Source organism: Pongo abelii, chromosome 14 (genome assembly GCF_028885655.2).
Source record: "Pongo abelii isolate AG06213 chromosome 14, NHGRI_mPonAbe1-v2.0_pri, whole genome shotgun sequence".
In the NCBI taxonomy this organism is placed as follows: domain Eukaryota; kingdom Metazoa; phylum Chordata; class Mammalia; order Primates; family Hominidae; genus Pongo; species Pongo abelii.
The window spans coordinates 89,118,433-89,144,908 of NC_071999.2; the positions used below are offsets into that span (position 1 = coordinate 89,118,433).

Here is a 26,476-nt window from a genome sequence, read left to right on the forward strand (position 1 = left end):
TTTTTTTAGTCCTTTTTTTTAATGGAGTCATTTGGGTTTTGCTTATTGGTTCGTTATGGATTGTGGATACTAGACCTTTGTTGAATGTGTATTTTGCAAGTATTTTCTTTTTTATTTTGCTGGGTTGTCTGCTTACTCTACTGATAGCTTCCCTTGCTGTGCAGAAGCTCTTTAGTTTAATTAGGTCCTGCTTGTCAATTTTTGTTTTTGTTGCAATTGGTTTTGAGGAATTAGTCATAAATTCTTTCTCAAGACTTATGTCCAGAATGGTGTTTTTCTTAGATTTTCTTTTAGGATTCTTATAGTTTGAGATCTTACGTTTAAATCTTTAATCTATCTTGAATTTCTTGTTGTATATGGTAAAAAGAAGGGTTCTAGTTTCATTCTTCTGCATGTGGCTAGCCAGCTGACCCAGCATCACTTATCGAATAGAAAATACTTTCCCCATTGCTTATTTTTTGTTAGCTTTCTTAAAAATCAGATGGCCATAGATGTGTGGCTTTATTTCTGGATTCTCTATTCCGTTCCATTGGTCTATGTGTCTGTTTTTGTACCAGTACCATGCTGTTTGGGTTACTGCTGCCTTGTAGTGTAGTTTGAAGTCAGGTAATATGATGCTTCCAACTTTGTTCTTTTTGCTCAGGATGGCATTGACTATATGAGATAATTTTTTATTTCATACAAACTTTAAAATAGTATTTTCCAGTTTTGTGAAAATGATGTTGGTAGTTTGATAGGATAGCTTTGTATCTGTAGATTCCTTTGGGTAGTTTAACCATTTGAATGATACTGATTTGTTTATGTAATTTTTTAATTTCTTTTAGGAGTGTTTTGTAGTTATCCTCACAGAATATTTTACCTCCTTGGTTAGATGTATTCTGAGGTATTTTATTTGTGTGTGTATGGCTATTGTAAATGAGACTGTGTTCCTGACTGGGTTCTCAGTTTGAATGTTATTGGTTTATAGAAAAGTTACTAATTTTTATACATTGGTTTTATGTCCTGAAACTTTACTGAAGTTGTTTATCAGTTTCAGGAGTCTTTTGATGGAGACTTCAGGGTTTTCTAGTTATAGAATCATTTCATCCATGAACAGAGACACTTCGAATTCTTCTCTTCCTATTTCAATGCCTTTTATTTATTTTTCTTGCATGATTGCTCTGGCTAGCACATCCAGTACTATTTTAAATAGGAGTGATGAGATGGACATCCTTGTCTTGTTTCAGTCTTCAAGAGGAACACTTCCCAGTTTTGCCTGTTCAGTCTGATGTTGACTGGTTTTGTCATAGACGGCTCATTATTTTAAGGAATGTTTCTTGGATGTTTAGTCTGTTGAGAGCTTTTATCATTAGGGAATGTTGGATTTATTAAAAGCTTTTTTTCTGTGTCTATTGAGATGATCATATGGTTTTTGTTTATAATTGTTTTTATGTGATGAATCACATTTATTGATTTCTGTATGTTAAACCAACTTTGCAACCCAGGAATGAAGCCTACTTGTTCTTGGGGAATAAGTTTTGATATGTTGTTTGCATTTGGTTTGCTGGTTATTTTGTAGAGAATTTTTGTATCTATATTCATCAGACATATTTGCCTGTAATTTTCTTATTTTTGTGGGTGACTGCCAGGCTTTGGTATCAGAGTGATGCTTGCTTTCTAGAATGAATTAGAGAGAAGTCCCTCCTCCTCAATTCTTTAGAATAGTTTCAGTACAGATGATGCCAGATCTTCTTTGTAAATCTGGTAGAATATGACAGTGAGTCCCTCTTTGTCTGATTTTTTTTTTGGTTGATTTTTTTTTAATTACTGATTGAATTTTAGAACTCAATATTGGTCTGTTCAGTGTTTTGATTTCTTAATTCAATCTTGGAAAATTGTATGTTTCTAGGAATTTATACATTTTCTCTAGATTTTCTAATTTGTGTTCATAGAGGGATCCATAACAGTCTCTGAGGAACATTTTCATTTCTGTGGGATTGCTTGTAATGCCACCTTTGTTGTTTCTGATTATCCTTATATGGATCTCTGTTTTTTTTCTTTGATAATTTAGTTAGTGGTCTATCAATATTGTTTATTCTTTTAAAAATGGCTTTTGCTTTTGTTCATTTTTTGTATGGATTTTTGGGTTTCAATTTCATTCAGTTCTCTCCTTAGTTTAATTTTCCGCTGCCAGCATTGGCGATAGTTTATTCTTATTTTGTGTCATATTTTATCATTAGTTTGAGATTTTTCTAGTTTTTTGAGTAGGTATTTAGCACTGTAAACTTTTCTCTTGACAATGCTTTTACTGAATTCCAGAGATTTTGATGTGTTGTGTCTCTCTTTTCATTTACTTCAAAGATTTTTTTTTTTAATTTCTGGATTAACGTTTTGTTTACCTTGAAGTCATTCAGAAGCAAGATGTTTGATTTCCATGTAAGTTTGTATTTTTCAGGGATATTTTTGGTACTGTTTTCTATTTTTACTCCACTGTTGTCTGAGACTATGGTTGGTATGATTTCAAATTTTTTGAATTTATTGAGACTTTAAAATCAAGTAATGTGGTCAATCTTGGAGTATGCTCTGTGTATAATAGAGAATAACATACATTCTGTGGTTGACAGGTGAAGTATTCTATTGATGTCTATTCTGCCCAATTTGTCAAGTGTCGGATTTATGTGCAGAATTTCTTTGCTAGTTTCCTGTCTAATACTGTCAGTCAGGTGTTGAAGACTTCCACTATGCTTGTGTGGTTGTCAAGTCTTTCATAGGTTTAGAAGTTCTTCCTTTATGAATCTGGGTGCTCCAGTATTGGAAGTGTATATATTTAGGAAAGTTAAGTCTTCTTTTTACATTGAACCTTTATCATTATGTAATACTCTTTTTTATTCTTTATTTTACTGTTGTTGGTTTAAAGTCTGTTGTATGTGATATAAAATTAGAGACTCTGCTGTCTTTTGTTTTCCATTTATGTGGTAAATCTTTCTCCAACCCTTTACTTTGAGCCTATGGGTGTCATTACCTGTGAAATTGGTCTTTTGAAGACAGCAGATGGATGGGTCTTATTTTTTTATTCGGCTTGCCACTGTGTGCCTTTTTTCTTTTTTCTTTTTTTGAGATTGAGTCTTGCTCTGTCACCCAGGCAAGTGCAGTGGCGCAAACTCAGCACACTGCAACCTCTGCCTCCTGGGTTCATGCAATTCTCCTGCTAATTTATGTATTTGTAGTAGAGACAAGGTTTCGCCTTGTTGGCCAAGCTGGTCTCGAACTCCTGACCTCAGGTGATCTGCCCACCTTGGCCTCCCAAAGTGCTGGAATTACAGACATGAGCCACCGTGCTTGGCCCCGCTCTGTGTCTTTTAAGTAGGGGCATTTAGACCATTTAAATTCAGATTTAATATTGGTATGTGAGGTTTTGATCCTATTGTGAAGTTTTTAGCTGCTTGCTTTGTAATTTCTAGTAAAAATATGGAACTAATTTGTGAATCATCCTTGCTCAGGGGTCATACTAATCTTCTATGTATCATTTCAATTTTATTATATGTACTGCCGAAATGAGCATGATTTAGCATAGTTCATAAAAGCTGTAGGATATTTGAAATGGTAAATAAGCACTGGATTCAACTTTAAGTCACCAGCTGCTTTAGATCCTAACAAGAGAATCAGCCTACTTTTTGAAGTTTTGAAGTGAGCCACTGAGTTTTCCTCTCTAACTATGAAAGTCTTAGATGGCATCTTCTTTCAATATAAGGCTGCTTTGTCTACACTGAAAATCTGTTATTTAGTGTAGCCACCTTCATTCATTATCTCATATATTTTGTATAACTTGTTGCAGTTTCTATATCAGCACTTTCTATCTCACCTTGCATTATGTTATAGAGATGGCTTCATTCATTAAACCTCATGAACCAACTTCTGCTAACTTCATTTGTTTGTGTGTGTGTGTGTGTGTGTGTGTGTAGGCAGCTTTCTTACCTTTCTAGGCCTTCATAAAATTGAAAAAAATTAAGCCCTGGCTTTGGATTAGGCTTTGGATTGAGGGAATGTTGTGCCTGGTTAGATCTTTTATCCAGACCCCTAACTCTTTCTCCATATCAGCGATAAGGCAATTACACTTTATCATTCATATGTCCATGTAAGTAGCAATTTTAATTACCTTCAAAACGTTTGCCATTGCATTTACAACATGACTAGCTGTTTAGCACATCCTTTCAGCCTGTCTCAGTTTTCAACATGCCTTCCTTGCTAACATTAATCACGTTCACTTTTGATTTAAAATGTGATAACTATGACTCCTCCTCCCTTTTAAACACTTAAAAGCTATGGTAATTTTTTCATTCCAACATCTTGTAAATCATGAAATTCATTGCTTCATATTGCCCATATTTGTCTTGTTTTATTCTTAAAATTGCAGACTTTTAAAATATTTGAGAATAAGATGTAACTTTTTCTTTAGTGAAAATCTCTCAATATAGTCAAAAGTACTTTCTGGCTCAATGGCATATGCAAAAGCCACAGAGTACACTTCTTACTTACCATTGCTTTGTTTCTGCAAGTAACGAATTAAAAGAAATTCTAGGATAGATAGAGTTACATCTTCAACAATAATAAAAATAATCAAATATTGTAAAGTATAAATATAATACTTATTGTTTTGGTTTGTTTCATTTGGACTGACTGGGAATTTGTGAGGGACAGGTGCCACTCCCACCACCAGGCTCAGAGCCATGGGTCAGACATTTTACTTAGGTGGAAAGAAAGATCATAAAACAGAGAAATCACAAGCAATTTTCAAAGGAATTGACTTTATTACCAAGACACAATGGTGAAGCTTGAGATTAAGAATGCTTTCAAAAGTAAGGGAGGTCGTCATAAAAAGTAATTAAGAGGAAACTGGACATTATATCATTGATATAAGTTAACTATAAGACAGCTAAATTTTCAGGGAGAGGCAAGAATAAAGACATTTGAGAAGAGCCCTCCTAGAGTCACAACAAATCTCAAGCATTGACCATAAAAACATATTTCTACAAGGACTCCAGACCCTTAAAACAGTGATCCAGTTATTTCACGTATTTTTTAATGCATTATTCAGAGTTGTATATTAACTTTAGCAGTATGTAGATATACACACATATACATATACACATACACATTTAGTGGTTGCTCTAGAACATATATATAATATATGTACATATATAATAAATTATTTTTAAGTAGGAAGGATTCTACTTTTCAGAGTATATTCCTGTTGTTTTTGTTTGTTTTTCAAATAACATTACAAAATAGAATATGGAAAAACACCTCATTCTGAAGCACTAAAATTTTATCATAGCTCCATATTTATGACTTCCGTAAGAATTGCTCTTCATGATTAGTGGCCCAGCGAATCACATTTACTGAGGGAAAATTTATGCCTTGAAGACAAATCTCAATATCTATTTTAGAACACAGGAACTGTTTTTATTCTTCATATATCTTATTTTACAAGCTTCAAAATTTATCAATAAATTTGAATAAAGGTTTTTTATCAATAAAAACCTACCAGAATGGCTAAAAATTAATATACAACTCTGAATAATGGGTTGAAAAATATGGAAATAGCTGGATTACTCTTTTAAGGGTTCTGGGAATATAATTGTTAAAGGTACATTGGAAAGTCATTTTGCCGTAACTATTGAAAGTTAACATATTTATAACCTACAGCCCACAAAATCACTCGCAGAGACATATCTAAGAGAAATTCATAAATATGTGCAGAAAAGACATGTACAGGAATGTTAACAGCAATATTTGTAAGGTCTCAAACTGGAAACAATTCAAATTCCTATCAACCTTAAAATAGGAATAAAAAAAAATAACTGAAGTTTATTCCAAAATTATATGTTGTTTTGATATATTAAAAAAAAGTAGATGAATATCACACATAACATTGCCTGAGCAACACCAGACACAAAGGAACATCTTGGGGCTACTAGATTTACAACAAAATAAGATAATGATATTGAGGGTAGACAATGACTGAGATGGGGAGACATCAACAAGTACAGGGTGAATAGAAAAGTAATAGGTGTGCAGGAGTGCCTTAGTTTTGTAAAATTTATTTTACTGCACACTTAAGATATGTGTACTTTATAAAGGTTATGTTATACTTTAAAAATAACTTTTAAAAATACAAAATATTATTTCTACTAGGTATACTAGTATCTTTTCATATAATTTATAATTATTCTTAATATTGATATTGATATTTTTACTATGAGAAGTATTAAGAGAAAAGTGGTGTTAAGAGAGACAGTCTTTTATATGGAAAGACATTTAAGGGATAAAGGTTAGTGACTAGTAAAAAATATTGTTAAGAAATAAAATCAGCACAAAGCAAGCATTCTGTTCAGCTAACTTATTATATTTATATTATAACCATAAAAGCTATGCAAATTAAGCACACAGTAAATAAAGAGCATCCTATATAATTTAGTAAACTACACAATCAGGAAAAAATAGAGAAGAAGAAAAGTTTTTTTTGTCCCATTATTCTCAATACAAGTAAGTACTTGTTAAGAACCTCCTCTTTTATTGTATTATACCTATTCTAGGTGCTAGAAAGAGAAGTTTTTTAAAATTGTTTTATCCTATCTCTCAGCTCCTGGCTGTACCGTATTCATATCTTATAAATTTCATCTCCGCTACTATTTTTCAGCTTTATCTTTCAGGATATCATGGTGGTTATATCTATGGGTAAGAAACTGTTTCATAATACCCACACTTTTGAGGTGTATTTTTCTCCTCTAATGAAATCCTTTTCTTCTTTACTAACTGGCCACCTCTTCCCTATATTTCCTTGAGAGACAAGGATCTCTGCTATTTCTAAAACACCCCTGCAATAAAATAAGAATTCTTGGACCTACGTGCAGAATCTAATGAAATTACACACCAAGAAATCATGCTGGGCCCTGACAGAGTACACTTATATCGACAGCAGCATAGCTTGGTTTTCTGGCTCCACAGATCCTAGATCATCACATGTTTGTGCATGTCCCTAAAGCTATTGACTCCGTATTTACTCCTTCTTTATGAGTAGGCCTAGCCCTTTAAAGCAAAGGTAAAAGCAGAAGGTCTTTCTGAGTTAAAGGCTATGTAGATTAATCTGAGCCCCATAGAGCAGCGATCCACAACCTTTTTGGCACCAGGGACCAGATTCGTGGAAGAAAATTTTTTCATGGACCTCTGGCTAGGGGATAGTGGGAGATGATTTAAGTACATTACATTTACTGTGCACGTTATTTCTATTATTATTACATTGTAATTAATTACACAACTCACCATAATCTAGAATCAGTGGGAGGCCTGGGCCTGTTCAAGCCTTAGATTCTTATAAGAGGTGTGTGCAACCTAGATCCCTTGTGTTCACAGTTAACAACAGGATTGGTATTCCTTTGAGAATCTAGTGCCACTGCTGATCTGAGAGGAGGTGAAGCCCAGGTGGTAGTTTGAGCAATGGGGAGCCACTGCAAATACAGATGAAACTTCCCTTGCTTTCCTGTTGTTCACCTCCTGCAGTGTGGCCTTGTTAATAACAGGCCAAGGACTGTGACCTGTCTGTGGCCTAGGGGCTTGGGACTCCTGCCCTACAGAAATATTGGGAGAGGGAGCATCCATAGTTTCCCATCTGTGCATTTCTGATATCTGAGTATGGTGATCCAAAATGTGCATATTTAAAAATTAATCATCAATGTAATAGTATTAAGAGGTGGAACCCTAGGAGGACTATAGCCCTCATGAATGAGATTAGTTCCTGTATAAAAGAGGTGTGAGGAAGCTGTTCTCCACTCCTGCTCCTTTACCTTTCTGTCTCTTCTGACCCATGAAGATGAACAAGGGATGCCATCCTGGAAGCACAGATGGAGCTCTCACCAGACATTGAACCTACCAGTAACTTGATCTTAGAATTCCCAGCTTCTAGAGCTGTGAGACTTTAATTTCTATTATTTATAAATTGTTTCAGTCTTGGATATTTTATTATAGTAGCACAAACAGACTAAGACACTGAGGTTTTACTTATAGAAAAAGAAACATGAGAAGCCTAAATGGGAACACCTGGTCACACAATTACATGATGTAGTATCTAGCACACTGATGAAAGCCCTGACAATGCAGGAGAAGCCTGGGAACAGCATGACTTGGAAGATCTCTCTTGCCCCACAGGTTCAAGCCAACACATTTAAGAACATAAGTCCTTTTCCTACTCTATAGGAGAATATGATATTATGTAGAAAATCTCCACTGAACCATTTCTTTTCATACCTTCTGCTATTGTGCAACTCACCAGGTCATATGTGGCTATTGATCAAATTACAGTTCTCTTTTTTTGCGTGCAGTTTTTTACTTCGTAATTTTATTATCACCAAGTGTGGATTTTATTGCTAAGAAAATAAGAAGTAAAATATGACAGCTTGGACAAGGCTTTGATTCTATCTGATAGAAATAACGTTAGGACCTTAGCAACCCACATTTGCGTGGTGAAAACAAAACAACTAAATGACCCCACACTTCTTCCTAGTTTCTCCCTCAGTCTTATTCTCTCTCTCTCCCTAAACCACTTTGCTGCTTTCTGTCTTGTTGATCTGTAAAAATTTCTTTTAAAAATTGTTCTTTAAATCTTTTCATCTTCACTAGATAAATGTAATATCTTTCCCACCTTCATATTGCTTATATTCTTTATGTCACAAATAATTATCTTTCAGCAACAGCAATTTTATGTCATACTCCATTCTTAAATTATACTTATTTTTAATGTGAAATTTATATCTTGAAATGTAAAACACATGAAAAGCAAATATGTGCTTTAAAACCAAATATGTTTTAAAAATGAGTAGTCATAATATATTCGGCCATTCAGTGGTTTACATGAACACACGCAAATGGAATAAAACAAATTCTATGTGGTCTTTCAGTCAAACTAGCTACAGGATTGTGGCTCACATTAGCTTTTGACTTACGTTTATCTATAATTGTGATTCACTGTGGATTTCATTCAGTCGGGGAAAGCCGACTGCACTGGCATTCTCAGGCACTGTTATTCTCTTCCATGAAAGTAATTTTCCATATCCCTACTATAATTAAGCACAACATTTCACGTGAATTAGAGGAAATATTTCTTTCTTTCAGGCTCATGTTGAGTTGAAGGGCACCATTCTAGAAACTGCAATGTTAACTAGAGTTTTCATAAATACTGAGATGGTGAAATGGCCATGTCTTTTCTAGAAAATACTCTAGCTCAATGTAGTCATGGGACTATATCAAGATAACCGAGCATGTATGACCACGGCTAATTATTTCAACACATGTAGAAAGATCCAAAAACTATATAACCAACCCACAAGTTTTCTTCTCTGCTCATAAATTTTATAAATATATTATTGCAAAAATCTTCTAAAAATTGTACTTTCATTAAAAGGGATTTCAGTAATATCTTATATGATAACATTTATCTTTCTAGGGTTTTTTTTTCGATTTATTTCTTTATTTTTATCAGAGTCCCGCTTAGCTTATTATCTGACCTTGACATCACAGCCAAGCCCTAAATCAAAGCATTTTATCACTCTCTATATTTGCCAAAGAAGATCCTGAACTTTTATTATGCAAGCAATAAGTATTTCATTTCCGTGACTTCTTATCATTTCTTTAGCCACATCATAAATAAGTATAATTTTATGTTGACAAAGAAAGTTCTATTATACTTTTTTTGAAGAAACACAGTGAACAAGTTGAATAAGACCTCTTATTTTTTATACTCCTAAACATTTGTTTAACAACTTTAACAACATTTTTAAAACATTTTGTTAAAATAGTACTAAATAATAGTTTTTTTCCAGTTCTGTGAAGAAAGTCAATGGTAGCTTGGTTAGGATAGCATTGAATCTATAAATTGCTTTGGGCAGTATAGCCATTTTCACGATATTGATTCTTCTTATCCATGAGCATAGAATGCTAGTTTTTTGAAAAGATCAACAAAATAGATAGACCATTAGCCAGACTAATAAAGAGGGAAAGAGAGAAGAATCAAATAGATGCAATAAAAAATGATAGAGGGGATATCACTACCGATCCCACAGAAATACAAACAACCATCAGAGAATACAATAAACACCTCTATGCAAATAAAGTAGAAAATCTAGAAGAAATGGATACATTCCTGGACACATACACCCTCCCAAGACTAAACCAGGAAGAAGTTGAATCTCTGAATAGACCAATAACGAGTTCTGAAATTGAGGCAGTAATTAATAGCCTACCAACCAAAAAAAGTCCAGGACCAGACGGATTCACAGCCAAATTCTACCAGAGGTACAAACAGGAGCTAGTGTCATTCCTTCTGAAACTATTCCAAGCAATAGAAAAAGAGGGAATCCTCCCTAACTTATTTATGAGGCTAGCGTCATCCTGATACCAAAACCTGGCAGAGACACAACAAAAAAAGAAAATTTTAGGCCAATATCCCTGATGAACATCTATGTGAAAATCCTCACTAAAATATTGGAAAACCATATCCAGCAGCATATCAAAAACTTATCCACCATGAGCAAGCCGACTTCATCCCTGGGATGCAAGGCTGGTTCAACATATGCAAATCTATAAACATAATCCATCACATAAAAAGAGCCAATGGCAAAAACCACATGATTATCTCAATAGATGCAGAAAAGGCCTTCGACAAAATTCAATAGCCCTTCATGCTAAAAACTCTCAAAAACTAGGTATTGATGGAACGTATCTCAAAATAATATGAGCTATTTATGACAAACCCACAGCCAATATGATACTGAATGGGCAAAAGCTGGAAACATTCCCTTTAAAAAGTGACATAAGACAAGGTTTTGACCAGCTTCTGAATTTATTGATTTTTTGAAGGGTTCTCTGTCTCCTTCAGCTCTGCTCTGATTTTAGTTATTTCTTGTCGTCTGCTAGCTTTTGAATTTATTTGCTCTTGCTTCTCTAGTTCTTTTAATTGTGATGTTAGGGTGTCAATTTTAGATATTTCCTGCTTTCTCTTGCATGGACATTAAATGCTATAAATGTCCCTTTATACACTGCTTTAAATGTGTCCCAGAGATTCTGGTTTGTTGTGTCTTTGTTCTCATTGGTTTCAAAGAATATCTTTATTTCTGCCTTAATTTCATTTTTTATCCAGTAGTCATTCAGGAGCAGGCTGTTCAGTTTCCATGTAGTTGTGTGGTTTTGAATAAGTTTCTTAATGCTGAGTTCTAATTTGATTGCACTGTGGTCTGAGAGACAGTTTGTTATGATTTCTGTTCTTTTGCATTTGCTGAGGAGTGTTTTACTTCCAATCTTGTGGTCAATTTTAGAACAAGTGCAACATGGTGTTGAGAAAAATGTATATTCTGTTGATTTGGGGTGGAGAGTTCTGTAGATGTCTATTAGGTCCATTTAGTCCAGAGCTGAGTTTAAGTCCTGGATATCCTTGTTATTTTTCTGTCTCATTGATCTGTCTAATATTAACAATGGGGTGTTAAAGTCTCCCACTGTTATTGTGAGGGAGTCTAAGTCTCTTTGTAGGTCTCTAAGAACTTGCTTTATGAATCTGAGTCCTCCTGTATTGGGTGCATATATATTTAGGATAGTTAGCTCTTCTTGTTGCATTGATCCCTTTACCATTATGTAATGCCCTTCTTTGTCTCTTTTGATCTTTATTGGTTTAAAATCTGTTTTATCAGAGACTAGGATTGCTATCTCTGCTTTGTTTTGCTTTTCCTTTGCTTGGTAAATCTTCCTCCATCCCTTTATTTTGAGCCTATGTGTGTCTTTGCACGTGAGACAGGTCTCCTGAATACAGCACACCAATGAGTCTTGACTCTTTATCTAATTTACCAGTCTGTATCTTCTGATTGCAGCATTTTGTCTGTTTGCATTTAAGGTTAATATTATTATGTGTGAATTTGATCCTGTCATTACAATCCTAGCTGGTTATTTTGCCTGTTAGTTGATGCAGTTTCTTCATAGTGTTGATGGTCATTAAAATTTGGTATGTTTTTGCCGCGGCTGGTACAGGTTTTTCCTTTTCATGTTTAGTGCTTCCTTCAGGAACTTTTGATTTCACATGATTTCCAATATTGTAGGGTTTTCTTGCAGGTCTATTAATGCCTAGTGTTCCATTAGGGGAATGCTAAGCATGTGGGAGTTTTATTTATACACTCTGAAGAAAAACAAGAAAATAACATGTAGGAGTTTTGTTTACATCCTACTGCTCAAGGTCATTGCAAAGGTCTGATTTTTCACACAAAAAATTTGCAACTGCTGGCATAAATGGGTTAATTCTTTCTTTATAAAGATCAGAGTTTTCATGAATTACCACAGCATTCATAATAAACATTTATCAAAGACAAACCCAGTAGTGGCAGAGAAAAATGAACTAATCAAACAGCAAGAATAAGCAAATATGTTCCTGCAACTTATCCTGTGGCTATCTGTAGCTATTTATCATTCATTCATGAGTATAACAAGGTTCATACTATTATTTGGAAAAAGGCAGAGTACAGGTTGATTGACCTCTCAAACAAATAAGAGTTTTTAAAAAGTCTTCCCTATCTTTACTTGCCGGCAACATGCAATCAAGAAAACAAAAATAAAGGAGAATACATAAGCTATTCTAATAGGCCAGAATTTGTAGAGTCTGCTTATTGCAAGGAAGTTGTACATATTTTCTGTTTCAAATTTATCACTAAACGTAAAGCCAAGCTTAACTAATTACCTAATTTCTTTATATGTTCATTGATTGGAAAAATATATGTGATATTCATGGGAAAAAACCAGTAAGCCCTTTGTCTTCCTCTTCTTTTTTCTCAGTATATTATTTTGAAAATAGCTGCTGATGGCAATTCTCACACAAGACCATTCCTTCCTTTGTAGAATCATATAATTACAAAAATAGTTCAAAGTAGAAATTAAAGCTCATGACAAAACAAAGATATGAAAATTTGGGAAAATCATGGCACAGGCAGTGCTAAGAGCAGGAAGGGAAGAAAAGAGGGCACAGTGAGAATGGGCCATTTTCTTTATAGTACAATGCCCATGCTGTAGAGTATATGATCACTTATAACAATAATAAAAATTGTTAATTAAAAGAATAAAGTCCAAATTTCTCTCTGAGATTGTGATGAAGGTTGGGTGAGAAGAGAATCATAGAATTTTCATTATGCACATACAAATATTCTCAAAAGGATTCTCATTACCCTTAACCTGCATCTCACTTTCAACCTCTATAATATATTTCACTTTTTTCATAAAATCTACTAAATTTTAGAATAACTTTTTACTATATGATCGATGCTCTCTTATCTTGAACGATCATGAGATACTATGGGAAATGTATCCAGTAACCAAGGATTGGCTGATTATTTGTGCCATTGATACTCCTTTGGCAAAAATCCCAGCTTCCTTCTAAAAGTACTGCCATGTTATGTAGCCTAGTGTCAGGGGAGGGTAATATCTCTGATCATAAATGATCTTTCTGTAAGAAAGAAACACAATCAAATAAATATGCAAAATTGTCTTTAAATTGGGGGATTTAATAAAGCTTCCAAGAATTGCAGGTTCCACAAGAAAATGAATTTAAGAAAATAGTTATACTATGCTGTTTATGATAGTCAGCAATAGCCATGGGTTGTGCAATAGCCATGGGATCTTTAATCTTCAATGAGATACCATCTGTCTGGTGGTTGCTTTTTCATATTTATATTTATTTTTATTTTTGAGACAGAGTCTCACTCTGCCACCCAGGCTGGTGTGCAGTGGCACGATCTCGGCTCACTACAACCTCAGCTTCTGGGTTCAAGCAATTCTCCTACCTCAGCCTCCTGAGTAGCTGGGATTACAGTCACCCTACACCATGCCCAGCTAACTTTTGTATTTTTAGTAGAGATGGGGTTTCACCATGTTGGCCAGGCTGGTCTCAAACTCCTGACCTCAGGTATCTGCCTGCCTTGGCCTCCCAAAGCGCGGGGATTACAGGCGTGAGCCACCTTGCACGGCTTGGTGGTTGCTTTTAAGAAAGGTCCTCAGGAGAGCACCTTTCTGGACACTGGACATTTTGTCTCTTTTTTTATACTCCATTTCTCTCGCTGTTTTGAATCAGCCTCTTCTAAATCCTGAAATATGGTCTATCCTATATTTAATTTCATTTTTCAGTCTTTCAATTCCATTATATTTTTGTTGTGCCAGAATTGAACTGCTTAATATTTTTCCTAGTTCCCAAGCTGAGGAAGCCTCAGAAGTTTCTGCCATCCTTGCCCGGGTTAGGACATGTTTTGATTCTTTTCTCTTCCTGACTTCAATATATTAGACTACAGGAAGCGTAAAAGGATAAGAAAACCATTCCTTTCATTTTATGTTTTGTCCACCCAAAGATTTATTGTTTGGTTTATTTAGCCAAATAAATTGGGATATCCACTTAAATGTGCTGGTTCAGTAAAACAAAAATACTATTTACTACCTTATCTCTAAATTATAAATTAAATAAATGCAAATATCACAATGACCAGGACATTTAAATTGGAATTATAGATATATTATAGTCTATTGGTATATTTTCACTGGAAGTAACATTGGAATCAAAGAGTACTAGAAAATCGTGAATTTAAAATGAGAGAGGAGAGTGGTGTGATTCAAAAGCATGAGATGCAGCTATAGATGTAATACACATAATGGCTGAAGGTCATGAACTCTGAACCGGTCACAGTGAATGCAAATCCTGACTCTGACACTAACTACTATATCACCTTGGGTAGGTTACTTCACTCCAGTGTCTCATTTTTTTTCATCTGTACAATGATGATTATAGTAGTATATACATATGCAGTTGTTTCAGAGGTTAAAACCACTTACACCAATTTCTTATCCATATTGAACCAATCAACCAATACTATCAAATTATAATATCTTGATACATTCTTCTCTACTGAAGAAATATTACCATTCCAGAGGCTATTTATTATTATTATTATTATTATTATTTTGAGACAGAGTTTTGCTCTCATTGCCCAGGCTCGAGTGCAGTAGCACTATCTCGGCTCACTGCAACCTCCCCCTCCCTGGTTCAAGCAATTGTCCTGCCTCAGCCTCCCAAGTATCTGGGATTACAGGCATGCACCACCACACCAGGCTAATTTTGTATTTTTAGTAGAGACGGAGTTTCCCCATGTTGGTCAGGCTGGTCTTGAACTCCCGACCTCAGGTGATCCACCTGCCTCAGCCTCCCAAAGTGCTGGGATTACAGGTATGAGCCACCACGCCCAACCCCAGAGACCATAATTACTGACCACATGAGCTAAGAAATGTTTTCCTTTAATGGTGTCAGAAATCTATTGCTAACACAGGGCTTAATAGCTTCATTTTGCTGTGCTTCACTCACTGCCACCTCATTCACTTTGCAATCTTTTCTCAGAGAAAAAAATATCAGGTTCGGTTAAGCAAGTTGTCATCCCACTTTGGTTCTACCTTTCAGAGATTTTCCCTGGGGATTGTAATGATGTTTTGGGTATTCCCAAAGTTATCAGTTTTAGGTTTATATTTAACAATTACATTTCCTCTCAAGTAGTACAATTAATGTCTATTAAAGTTGAACTTATCCTTTAGTGGGAAATCCCTATTCTTATTGAAAGTTATTGAGTTATTTTTTGCTTTCTAGAATCAAGTAGCTTAAAAATAAGTAAACCTGAGTAATTTTAGTGTTAAAATTTTAATTTTTCATCTATATTGGTGGCAAAATATTATATTGATATATTGAGGGGTTTATAAATTAAATCAGAATACTCCTAGGATGGAATTATGAAATTTATTACTCAATAATGTCCTGAGACAGTATAAAAATGCAAATTGTCCAATAATAACTAAGTGTTACCAGAATTCCTCACTTGGTATTGGCAGAATCATGTGGACTATGTCAATTACCAATGATTTTACTCATTGAAATATGTCCATAGATTCATTGGAGAAATGTATTATTGATTTAATCCAATTCTATGTTCTCAAAAACATTAGTATTTTATCTTAGTTGATAGCTTCTGCAAATGCATTCTCATTTTTTATTTGAATGCCTTTTTTCTCTCGGTTTTACTTGGTAATATATTTGAACAATACAATAAGATGTAGTTCTTGATTTTTTCCTCCCATAAAATGGAAAGCCAGAGAAGTGAAATATGAAGTAATCTAAGCCTGCAAATAAATCCTCAAATGACAAGTAGAATTGAAATGCTCTATGTTGATTCAGCAGTCTCTTGAATTATCTCTCTAGTGGACCCCACAAGGCACTGAGTTTCTACCACTTTGGGCATGTATCATCTAATCTAACTCTCATAAAACTCTTGGAGACACTGATTTTCAGAGAAGCAAAAAAATGGCACAACCACGTTCTACTTTTGTCTCTTATAATTCTAATAATGATAGAAGAACTTTGTTTGAAATAATGTTTCACAATCACATACATCTTAATTTGTTTACTCGAGTTGATGTTATTCAGAAATATTGTTAGTGTGCTTTGCAAATTTATTTTCTTGAAGGACTATATTATTTTATCATAAGAATCCCTAAATAATAGTCTTACTCCCATTCCTGAGAAAAATTTATAGTAGTGTGTTTGCTAAATGATATTATTAATATTCCTATTAATAGTTTCTATTTTCCCAAAGTAAAGCCATAGTAAAAAAATTCCCAAATCATTTCCAAGATAATATTAACCCTCCAGCAGTTAGACTAAATAAGATGAAAGAATAAGGACATTGATATAAACAGGTATGTGTTCTAGTTGTGAGATATACTAAGGAGGCCCTACTTTGACTTATTTATTTTTAAAATGAATAATAAAATAGATATCTCCAAGATTTCTTTCAGATTTACATTTTAGAATTTTGATCTTATTAGCTTCTAGGTATTACTTTTCTAAAACTATGCTATTTAATATTGTGCCCTCAGCTCTGAGTGTGGAAGCTGAATATTTATGAAACAGAACAATTCATGATCTAGTTTTCATGAGTTATAGTCAAGAAAATAAAACATGGTTTCAACAAGTCACAAGAAGTACATTTATCTATTTACCATTCATCCTTGCTTGTTAGAAACAGATTGGAAATTAAGGAATATAAATAGTATATTTTGTTAAAGCAGATTTTTTTTTTAATTTCATGGAGGACATAGATCCTGAAAGTTCCCAGACAGACGTCAGAATTGACCAAGTTACTGTGTAATCTCCCAGTGATGAGAAGTCAGAGGAGATTTTTCCACCTCTCTACAAAGCCACTTGATCCTCATCCTAATGCTACATAAGCACATAATTTTGTCTCTTATGCAAATTGCCGGTGCTCTATATTAAATCTTCAGGTTTTTCTTTTCCAGCCATTTCAAGATGTAGGTATTTGAGAATGCCACACATAGCGAGCTGGAGGTTTCCATAAATGAAAGATGTTTTTTCCTGATACAATTTATCTTTGAAGTGATATGTGCACAAGCTGATTTATTCTTTGGATTCTTAGCTGTGGTTTGTAGGTCAGAGATTTTAAGATATGCATATAACAGAGAATTTCCAGAAAAGACACCATTTAAAAAAATACAGAATCTAAATGAATGTAATAAAACCTATACAAATGTAACATTGTTTTGTTTGGTAAATTTACAAATAAGTTAATCATTTACATATTTATATATACTGTATAGTGTTATTTTAATGTATTCCCCATGAAGGAAATACCTGCAATGGGAATAGTGACAGGTTGAAATGACCCAACATGTGAGGAATGCAGATATAAGAGCTAGTGTGCTATAATAGGAAAGTTTTTATCTCTCTTCAAGATTTGAGAGACAGAAGATCAGAAATATATATCAAAACATAGTAATGTATTTTAGATGGGAATTGAGAAAAAAATGAATAAAAATAAATAAAACATTTGCTTAAACAGTAAATTATCATGATATAGGCATTATTATCACCCATGAGGAATAGTTTGGTATTTCTAGATTTATTGTAGGATACATAAATAAGCGTGTGCAAGTTTTTCTATTTTGGAAAGTGGGGAGAAATTGCATTTAAGATTGTGAAGTCCCGTTAGTCACTTTTCTCATATTTTCTTTTCCACTTATTTTGTGGTTTTTGGCAATGTAAAAAAAGCAGTCACTGCAGGTGGGAAGAAGAGTTCAAATTCTGACCCTAGGTCTTACAAGTTATGTAATCTTGTAGAATTTATTTCGAATCTCTGAGCCAAGGATTCCTCATCTGTTCCAATAAGCTAAATATAGTATATTGGTATATTGTGTAACAGCTGTGATAAATTTATATACACATATATACAAACATACACATACAATACACAGACAGCACAATGGCAGTAAAAGATGATCATGAAATTTAGGTGTGTATCCTCTGACGCACAGTTCCAATATGTGTGTATTTACCATATCTTGGTTCTCAGAGGTTTGTAGACTTTCAAAAATTGTTTCAAAATTGATTATATATAAAAGCATTTCTATTTCATGAAAAATGTATCTATGGATTAAAAGCTAAACACAACTATACATTTTTAATTGCCATTACCAGGAGTCTGTTTCAGTGTCTCCATTTAATTTTAATTGGAAGGATTTACCTGACAGATGACTTCTGAAATATAGAGTGTTGATCCTATTAAATTCTGCTTGCGTAAGATTAAACTTGACTGTCACTTGCATTAGTCATTTTCACTCTCTCATTGACAGAATTGTTCCCAGGGTGACACCTGTGTCCTCTACTTTATTTCTAGTCCAGAGATCTAAGAGAAATATAGAAATATATTGCTACCTTGAAAATATTCTTAGATTATTTTGTTGTTGTTATTAAAAGCTCTGGTTTTACGGAAAACTAGAATACAATTTCAAATTTTATATTTTCTTTATATGATAACTTATTAATGTTATAGCTAATTATAAAGGAGGTTAAATTTTCACTTATACAGTGATTAAATAATTAAAAGAACATTGGACACATCATTTATATTGTACATTTTTTTGAAAATGAATTATTTTTGAACTAAATAATTATCCATAATTATCTATATAAAATAATTATCTATATCGGTAATTCTATACAGATATTAATCTATATAGAAAATTTTAATATTTTTGAACTATATAATTATTCATAATTATGTCTATAAAATAATTATATAGATATATAGCTATCTAGATATAGATTATATGATATATAGATTATATGTGATATATAGATTATATAGATATATAGATGTCTACATAATTATTTTATATAAATATATAAATATATAATTATATATACACATAAATTATATAAATCTATAAAATAATTATATAATTATATATAATTATATAAAATAATTATATAATTATATAGATATATAGATATATAGATATAGATGATATGGATATATAGATATATATAGATTATATAGATATATCTATATATAGATATATAGATTATATATATAGATTATATAGATATATAGATTATATATAAATATCTACATAATTATTTTATAGACATAATTATGAATAATTATATGGTTCAAAAATATTAAAATTTTCTATATAGATTAATATCTATATAGAATTACCTATATAGATAATTATTTTATATAGATAATTATGGATAATTATTTAGTTCAAAAATAATTCATTTTCAAAGAAAATGTACAATATAAATGTTGTGTCCAATGTTCTTTTAATGATTTAATCACTGTATAAATGGAAATTTAACCTCCTTTATAATTAGCTATAACATTAATAAGTTATCATATAAAGAACATATAAAATTTGAAATTGTATTCTAGTTTTCCATAAAACCGGAGCTTTTAATAGATATCTATATACAATATCTATATAATTATTTTATAGAGATAATTGTGAATAATTACATACATATCTATATAGAAATTCTATATAGATAATTATCCATAATTTATTTAAATTTCCTGAAATAATGATTATTTTAAATTTTAGATGTTTAGGAATCAGAATGTATTTTTATTATTTTATAGTTTAAAGGAATTATTTTCAAAATAAAAAATAATACTTCACTGATTTTCATTTATCCACTTGAATTAATTTTCATGACTAATCTGTTGGATTAGATTATTAAAGTTTTGTAGAAAAACATCTATATAATTGTATTTGAGATATTCTTACTTCAAACATACAATGTTGCTTGTCATCTTCAATATGTCACATATTATATCATATCATATTTAAATATATTTTCTTTTATAGGTTAAAGTTGCATATCTATTATATTGTCCATGGAGTTCAATACTTCCAAACTTAAGGAAATTTACATATTTCATAATTCTCAGTTTATTGGGTTTCTGTGTACAACAAAATAGTTTTTTTCTTGCACAGTTCTATCTTATTTCTGACATTTTACACATGGTGGGATACATTGGTATATTATATATTTTTACGTTGGGCCAATATTTCTTTATTGAAACACAATTATGTACTCTTAGGTATATTTGCCCAAATAACTGTGTGCAGTGATCAACAAAAACCATATTCAAAAATTTATTTTTTATTATACAAATGTAGAAAATAAATGTGTTTTAACATGTTTTTTCTATAAGAAATGATAAGCATGCATACTTTAGCAAATTTATGTTTACAGAGACAAAAATGTAATTTAAACAGTTTTAAAAATGTTATGCTAATTACAATTCTTTTAATAGATTTGTGTCACCTTTGAGATCATTCAACCAATCTTTTGAAAATAAAGAAGCACATCGATTAAGGAGACCTGAATTTCACATGCTAATATGAGACCCTGAAAGCTATTCCCTGGATTAAGGATAAAGAACATCAGATAACTAAGACATTTTTTGTGATTAATGGAGAGAACAATTACCAGAGGTATATATTGAAAATATTTTTTAATCTCTGATGCAGAGAATGGCCTAATCTATCTAATGACAAGTTCAATTAGAGTCAACATCTGTTTGACTTTAAGATACATTCCTAGAGTAAATAAATAGCCAACATTGCGGAATATGTGGCAATCCTTGGCACAAATGACATTGGAAGAAGAGATGTTTTCTCTGTTCTTTTTGAAATATGTAAAAAGAGTGGGTGAAACATTAAAATAGACGTTATATTTACCCCTTAGGATGTCAACTATGAAAAAGTAACACATGTTATTTAAAACTCAGTTTATATATAAAATGTAAAGAGATAAATTTTAAGCTTTCTATTCTAATAGAGATCACAAAGTATAGGCATTTAAACTATTTCAATATTGACAGGAAGAAAATAGCCAAATCCAATAGAAAAATAGGGAAAATATATGAAGATGAACTTTACTGTGGAGCAAATCCGAATAGTCGATACAAACATGGAAACATGGTCAAATTTACTGATGAGGGATGCAAATTAGAGCAACAATAATATATAATTTTAGAATAATACAAGTATCAAATTATAATATACCTCTATGTAATACATAATGTTTGGCAGCAGTGAAGGAAAAAGGGTGATCTTATACATTGTTGAATGAAGTGACAAGAGTTAGTAACAATTTTAGAAAGCAATGTGCAAACCAATGTTAAAACTAAAAATATTTCAACAACCCATCAATATTATTCAGTTGTTACATTCCAAGATTACATATTATATATTATGTAGCAAACAAATGTTACCAGAATAGATGCATTGGGTAATTTATTGAAATATTTTTTATATAATGCAAAAAAAGAAATCAAAATAAAAAAAGCTGATAAAGTATGCTACTTCTTTGTCATGAAATATTATGGCCAGTAAGTAGACTATTTTTAGTTATTATTATCACTACTACACTTGGGGTTATTTTTACAATGCATTGCTGGATGAGAAAAGCAGGATTTGGAAAACTGTGTAGTAAATTCTATTTTTGGAAATAATAACATCAAAGAAATGTGCCTTTGTGTTTACCTCTAAACACATAAAAAATTAATGTATGGGCTCAGCAAGTGATATAAAAGAACACAGCTAAAACTTTCAATATTGATTTCATTCCTGATGATATGAAAGAGTGAAGGCAGAAGGAGAAAGCTGATGTTAATCTATTCTATTCTATATTATTTTTCCCTTGCTTTTTAAATATCATATACACCATACAAATTATTATTTTCTTCTGTAAGGTATCATGAGTGCTCAGAAATAACATTTGGTTGTTTTGGAAACCTGATCTTTGGTATATTTTTAAAGTGAATAATGGAAGAAACTTTTGTAGTCCCAAACTTACTCAAGTCAAAACTTTAGTGTAATGAGAATAAATAAGCCTTGTGTCGTTTTCTGTTTCCTGTCGCTTTAACAGAATGTAGCAGACTGGGTAATTAATAAAGAAGGGAAGCTTATATTGCTCAAGGTTCTGAAGGCTGAGAAGTTCAAGAGCATGGCAGTGGCATTCAGTAAGGAGCCTTCCATGTTGGAAAGGCAAAAGGCAGAGGCGAGCATGAGGGACAGAGAGAGGTACCAGTGGCCAAACCTGCTTTATAGCACACTCTCACAGTAACTCATCCACCCTTGTGACAACATTAATCCGTTCAGGAGGGCTTCACCTTCATTACTCAATCACTTTTTATTGTGTCCTCACTGCTTAACACTGTTACAATGGCAATTAAGTTTTTAACGCATGGAATTTGGGAGGCACATTCAAACCACAACACCTTGATTCTCCCTATTTACATTTTTAGAGTACACACTTAAGTATTTTAGTTTAGTTCATTTACGTATTCCAGTTTAGTTTCTGGAAAAGTACAAATTCTTAGTCAATACAAAAACTAATTAATTTTTTATCAAGTGACTACTCAGAAACTAGTTGCAAATTGTTAGATTTATTTGATTATGTTGACTTGTCAGTGAACTTTGGCAACAGGTTAATACATTTTCAATTAATTGAAATAATTTAACTCATTTAGACTGAAATTAGCAAAGAGAAAATGATAATATTAAATGGCAACAAAGCTTAAAGTAAAGTGTGTGGACTTTAGGACTTTTCTGGACCTGACATACAATATTAGAACTTTTAATATATGTTATATTAAGCAGACATCGATTGTCAAAAATTAGTGTGTAATATTACATGCCAATCTTTCTATAATTAAGCATTCCCAAATAAGTGATTGCACTTATGTCTCTAAGTCAGCTCTGAAATGGAAATAATAGTTTTCATCTCCATTAATGTAATTGATATTAATAAATAACACCATAATTATAAATTAATACGGTATCTACTTCCTTATATGAAAATGTCATAAATTTATAATACAATGGGAGGCTTTTCTTTTTATTCCAAAATTAAGGAAATATAAACATAAAATTTCATGATGAAAGATAAGAAAAAATAGATGCTAATACATTACTCAAAGCCCATTATTATACTTGAAACTAAAATTTATCTTCTCATTTCATGAAATATCAAGAAGACAAAGTGTTATGAATATCTTATTGCAAAAAAAGCATCTATTTTATTATTAGAACAATCTTTTAACTATTACTATCTGATAAAATGGATTTTCACGTGCACAATTTCAGATTGTAAAAAAGAATGAAGTATTTATTTATTTGTTTTTACTAGAATCTCATCAACACCGAAAATTCTCCTTTCAAACCTGCACCAATTCTCCAATTCTGGCCAAATATAAAGTATTCTGGATTAAACCAACACGAAGTTATGGCCAGAACAGTCAATATGCAAGTGACATAGATTTAGGATTTATGTCTGTCAAGACTGTGTTATCTTGAATCAACACTAATGTTACAAAACAACACCACTCCTTGAACCATGCAATCAACAGAAACCACATTTCCAATTGTGCTATAAAATGCAACTTTGTTTGCTTTTAGAAATCTTATGAATTATATAGTATTGTGGAATTTCCTGTTGCCAGTAAAACTGTACTAGTAATATTCAAACTAATTTGAGCACACATATCTATTGAACCTTGCTGAAGGATTGCCACAAATAATTTAATACTAAGTTTAGGGTATTGAAAACATTATTAGAATATGACTTCAGAAATATTATTCCAATATATTTGGAACTATTCATGGTGCTAGCCCCAGTAATGAATAGAATGAATACATATTATTTATTTGAATCATAAGATGAGAGTTTTATCGTATAAATTTATATATGACACGATATGATATGAAGTTTTAGTCCTCTATACACTTGCTACCTAAGAATGAATTCTTTTTTAGACTTTATACTTTCAGTTCTACATATACCATTAGAAAACATTCAATTATTTTAAAGTATTCAAAATATTATAAATTGCATGAATTTTAAAATTATTTTGATAATATGCTGTTTCATTTTCACTTGTATCTTATTTTCCTTTTGTCAAAGGTTAAATCAAACAGTATCTCCAATTTAGTGATTCTGTGCAATATTAGTAGAAAGAAAACAAGAACAAAAATAACCACAGGACATAAAGAAAAAAGTATCAATTTCATTTTTATTTTTAACTCAAGTACCACATGTTCTGTTATTGGAAAAAAATAACTGCAGAAATTTCCTGTCTCTATGAAATTTTTGTCTTTGAAATTCACTTAAAAATATATAGAACCCTTGAAGGACCTTATTTTCTTCTTATCTTTTAATATTCCCCCGATATTGAATCTTATTCAAATCCCTCTTTCTTAAAATATTAAACTAATATTAATGTATTTCTTCTAGCTTGAAGGAATACTTGGATGAAATAGAAGCCATCTTTTATCAATGTCATTTTTTGGAACCAGTAGAGTGTCTACAAGTTTGGTGGGTAAAGATAAGCATTGGAGTTAAACTTTTTTATAAATATTATTTAAAAATGGCTTTCAGTGCACTGTAGACATGCAAAATAAGACTCATGTCAGCAACTAAGAAAAGCAGCATGTGTGAGAGAAAACTTAACTGCATTAGCAGAGATAAAAGGGATATATTACAGAAAAATGACAGAGAAGGGGACACCAATGTAAAGTATTTATATTCTGATCACACACAGGATGAAAACAATACAAATACATTCTATTAAAAGCATGGGAATAATCTTATGATTTTGTTAAGATGAAAGTTTATGTATACTAATTAAAACAATTATTTCCAAATTCCATCAATATAACATAAGTCAATAGAACTAATTTTGATTTTAGATATTTTTTCTCCATACACTAGTAGTAGCCTGAATTTGTCATTTCCTACAAAGACACATAACTAAGCATTTGGCTGTCTAGACAAATTACCTGTATGGATGTTTGTTTGTTTTTCCCTAAGAACATACAATCAGAAGATGTAATGTTAATAAATCTGATTAAGTATACTAATGTAAATAATACAGTGACAGTTTAATACAGTGGATAGAACATTAGACTGGCAGTCCAGAAACTTGCATTTTTGCATGAGCAAGGACATCAATTATGTGACTTTGTAGAATATTTGTGATATGGTCACATCATTCCATAGAACAAAATGACTTAATCATTTATGTTTTAGAAATTCATATGGGCTCTTATTCCTTCCACCCATAACATTTGATACATTCTTCAAAATATACTAGAATTTTTAATTAAGATGTGAAAGGAGAGGTCAATGTTTTTTCTATTACAAAATGTCTATTTTAATGATGAGTAAGGAGCATGAATGTATTCAATGATTTAGAAGCAATTAATTATGCAAAGATTATATCAGAATAATGTGAATTAATTTTTGGCAGTTATTACTGGTCTTTGATAGATCATGCAAGGGAAAAAAGTCCTTGGAATTCATTTTACTTCTGCCTGTGAAAAGATCACAGGTACATTTACAGTCAAGAGACTTCATAAGCCTTAAAATTTGTGACATGAACTTGAAGAACTCAGGCAATAAAGAAAGCTAGAGACTGAGTATCCTTTAATTTGCTCTGAATTATTATGAGGACGCTGCATACCATGGAGGTATTAAAAGTGTGTGTTTTATTTGCTTTGTTTTGTCTGAATGTTCAGCATTGTACTGCTGTCTCTAACAGTAAGATATATTTATACATAAGTTAGCACCAATTAACTCCTTAACTCTATGGGGAAAAAAGTCTGTCAGATGATTCAATGAACATCACCTTATATCAATGACAATTTTCTTTACATCAAACATAAAGAATTCATTGAAATATTTTTATAACAACTCAGCAGATGTAAAAGGAATGGCAGAATTTGGAAGACAAGAGTGAGAAAAATCTTTAATTCTTCCTTCCTTCCTTCCTTCCTTCCTTCCTTCCATCTCTTACCCTTCAGAATAATAAAGACAAAAAAGAGTAAGAAAAAAATCAAAGATGGGCAAGTAGCATTATGCCTGTTGTCAGTTGTTTTGTTTATTTGTTCAATAATCATTTGATAAAGATAAATGGCACATTTAAAATATTTTTTGAATACCTTGGAACATAGAATTTAAATAGAAATTGGAATAACGATTATGTAATTCAAACTTTCACACTATGTCCACCATGTA

The 26,476-nt window shown here is 32.0% G+C and overlaps 1 pseudogene; it reads right to left on the minus strand.

Moving 5' to 3' along the window:
- Nucleotides 1-3,441: 3,441 nt before the first annotated feature.
- Nucleotides 3,442-3,541, minus strand: LOC112128622 (U6 spliceosomal RNA; annotated as a pseudogene).
- Between the last annotated feature and the right edge of the window lie 22,935 nt (nt 3,542-26,476).